Source organism: Suncus etruscus, chromosome 13 (assembly GCF_024139225.1).
Source record: "Suncus etruscus isolate mSunEtr1 chromosome 13, mSunEtr1.pri.cur, whole genome shotgun sequence".
Classification (NCBI taxonomy): domain Eukaryota; kingdom Metazoa; phylum Chordata; class Mammalia; order Eulipotyphla; family Soricidae; genus Suncus; species Suncus etruscus.
The window spans coordinates 93,780,842-93,784,374 of record NC_064860.1 but is presented as its reverse complement, the minus strand read 5'-3'; the positions used below and the strand labels follow the sequence as shown (position 1 = coordinate 93,784,374).

The 3,533-nt window shown below is 42.3% G+C and overlaps 1 pseudogene; it reads right to left on the bottom strand.

Moving 5' to 3' along the window:
- Positions 1-443: 443 nt before the first annotated feature.
- Positions 444-527, bottom strand: LOC126026448 (uncharacterized; annotated as a pseudogene).
- Between the last annotated feature and the right edge of the window lie 3,006 nt (positions 528-3,533).

Below are 3,533 nucleotides of genomic sequence, written 5' to 3'. Positions count from 1 at the left end.
ATTCCTGAGTGCAGAGCCAGAACAACACCGAGTACTGCCAGGTGTGGCCCCAAATAGACCAACCCCCCAAATAAATAAATGAAAGTATGTAAGGGCATAGAAAGGGAGAAATAGGGGCCAGAGAGAGAGCATGGAGATAAGGCATTTGCCTGTCACACAGAAGAATGGTGGTTCGAATCCCGGCATCTCATATGGTCCCCTGTGCCTGCCAGGAGCGATTTTTGAGCAGAGAGCCAGGAGTAACCCCTGAGCTCTGCCAGGCGTGACCCCAAAATTAAAAGAAAAAAGAAAAAAGAAAAAAGTAAGGGAGAAATATGTGTTCAAGAGAGAACACAGGCTTCTTCAGGGTGGAAATAAGCAAATAACATAGACACATGTGAGAGAGAGAGAAATAAGAGAGAAATTCAAGGGAGAATATGGGCTTGAAGAGCAAGCATAAATGAAGTTTTTATTGGTTACATGCCACAAAATAGGTGGCAGTGCCTTAACCATGTGCGTGTTGCAGAACATAGTCTCTTTCATCCTTGAGAACTTCTGAGCTCAGAGCCAGGAGTAGCCCCGAGCACTGTCAGGGGTGGCCCCAAAACAAAACAAACAAACAAAAAAACCTAATAAAAATGAAAAATAATCGGGAATGGAGATTAGACTCCTGGCTCTATTATCAACCGTCCTCCTGATGGTGTTCCATATGTGGAACCATATGTGATCATGCTAGGGATGAAACTGGGGTCATCTCTGCATGTAAGGCAAGCATTTGAAACTGCTATCTTAGCCTATTTCCATAGAAACATGCCCCCCCTCAAGCTCTCTGGCCATCCCAGGTAGCCGATCAAGAAAGGAAAAGAGAGCAGTAGGAAGGTACCCCTAGACAATAGCCAATCATTTTAAGGATCATCAGAAAGCTGGAGCCTCCCTCTCTCCTTTCTCTCTAGAATCTTCCTCATAACTTTGGGCAGGGCTCATCTCCTTCTGGGGATGGTCCTGTCTGACCAGGCTGGGGGCCTTGTTGGCAGATGGATTAAAGTATGAAACTTAAAAGAATTAAAAATTAAAAAATGAACCGCTGTGTTATTTATCTAGCCACCGAAATGAATACCTTAAAAAGATTGTTTGCTCTGTCTTTGGGCACTTGACCTAAACAGTTGGCACAGTTGCCTGCGAGTTACCAGGCCTTCAAAGCACCAATTGGGGGTTTCCTCCCTTCATATCTTGCTTATTTTAAAGTAAAATTCTGTGTAATATTCTTACTTAACATCCTTATTTAATGCTTTTTCCAGGTAAAGAGCTCGCCAATGGAAGCAAGCAAGAGGTGGAAATCAGAGGCCGCACAGTTTGGTGTGTTGACTTGATCCGTGATCGTCTTCTGGAACTTAGTGATAAAGCAAGGCAGAAAATTTAGCAGAGAAATCATTTATGTTCTTTTTGGATTATTACTTATGAGACTATGTCCATGATCACAGGAGAGACATGAAAGCAATTCCATTTCGTCACACATGTTGTATTTATTATTAACCCAAAGTGTAAACCATTCCAGCAATCACCCTCCGCAAGTCACATACTCATTTGTATAGGTTGGATTTTTTGTGTGTATGTGTGGATTTTGGGTCACACCCGGCTTGCTCAGAGGTTTTTCTGGCTCCATGCTCAGAAATAGCTCCTAGCAGGCTCGGGGGACCATATAGGATGCCGGGATTCAAACCTATGACTTTCTGCATGAAAGGCAAACGCCGTACCTCCATGCTATCTCTCTGGCCACATAGGTTGGTTTTTTTGTTTGTTTTTGTTTTTCAAAATTAAGAGAAGATCATAGAAAAACAAGAACATGCTTTTTACTTGATCGTCTTGCTTATGACTTAGTGCAAGACACCAGCACTACACCCCCCTCAGCACCAACCCATTGGGTTCTACTTGGGCCAACCACAGCCAGGAGTGACCCTTATTTTAAGTAGTTTTCCCCTAACATATCACAGTAGATTGCCTCTCAACTTTATACTTTGCTGATTTGGTTTGAACTATAATTTCTCCTTCTGTGGATGCAAAGTTGACTTGAATAATGAAGGAGTTTTCAAAACTATTTTCAACTTCTTGACCACACCCAGATATGCACCAGGATCGTGCATCTGCTGCTTGGCAGATGATGTTGCAGGAGGGATGATCAGCTTCAGGTAAATCAAGCAGTGTATTCCTAGTCAACATCTCTAGCCTAAGATTTTTACTGCTTTAAAGAGCAGGGTTGTTTATTTTGCACTTAAATGATTTCTTTGATTATATTTCATTCATTTCAATTGTTTTTTTTTCTCAAGGCATAGTAATTTTTGGTATTTTAATCATTTGTTATAAAAGAGGGAAAGTGTTTGTTTTGTAAAAATCTATGATGCTCCTCATAGGTCCCCCAAGCCAGGAGCGATTTATGAATGTATAGCCCAGAGTAACCCCTGAGCATCACAGGGTGTGGCCCAAAAACCAATAACAACCAAAAAAAATCTATGATACTATTGTAAAAATTTCATATTGTAAGAAAATAGACATTAATAAACAATGACAAATCCTTGGTCTTTGACTACCAATCAAATCCTATGTGTGTGGCAGTATGAAGAGGTGGACTAGAAACAAAATAAGGGTGTTTGTGGAGGGTACTGGGCACATTGGTGCTGGTGGGGTGTGATAACTTGTACACCCAGACCATAAATTTTATATTGTAATATTGGTGTAATAGCACTTAGATGAAATTTTATTAACATTTTAGGTATTAAAACATCTCATTTAAAAAAAAACATCTCGTTTATGAGCTTTTGAAAATACTTTTATATGGGCTGTCCCTGTTGTAGAGTTAAATAAATAACGATGGGGCTGGATGGCGATGGATGGAGGCCTTTGTGCTTAGGCCCCAGCCACGTGGCTTCATCCCCCATCCAGCCGGCGAGTTCCAGGCCCAGGTGAAACGCGAAATCACTCACTCATGTGCAGGCATTAGGAAGCATTAGCTTTATTCATGCCTTGACCACCACAGGTGTGTGGCCTATCTCATAACCTTTCAAGCATTCGGCCATTCTTAGCCCTGCATCTTATAATTCAGTCATCTTCCTCCAAGAGCCCAGCAGGGCCAAAAGGCCAAGACCCTTAATCCCCTGGCTTCCGGGTTTATCTACCTATTCCAAGACCCCTCCCAGGAATGGGCCGGGTCTTGCAGGTAAGGTTACACCTATTATTCGGTTCCCAAGACCCCTCCCAGAAATGGGTGGGTCTCAGATAGGTACCCTACAGTCCCCAGTTGTGTAACCTGAATTCATGGTGAGTATGTGCTATGAATCCAACCTAGGGGGTCTGACACTCGTTAGTCATATGTTCTACTATTTGCAAGATCTCCTTACCTGTGACAAATCAATCTGGATCAAGAAATCAATCTGGACCGTGGCTCTAGCAAAATTACAGCTAGTAGGGTGTGTACTTGTTACTCCGCTGACCAGAATTTGGCTCCTGGCATCCCATATGATTCCTTGAGCACATACAGAAAGGATCTATGAGCAAAGACA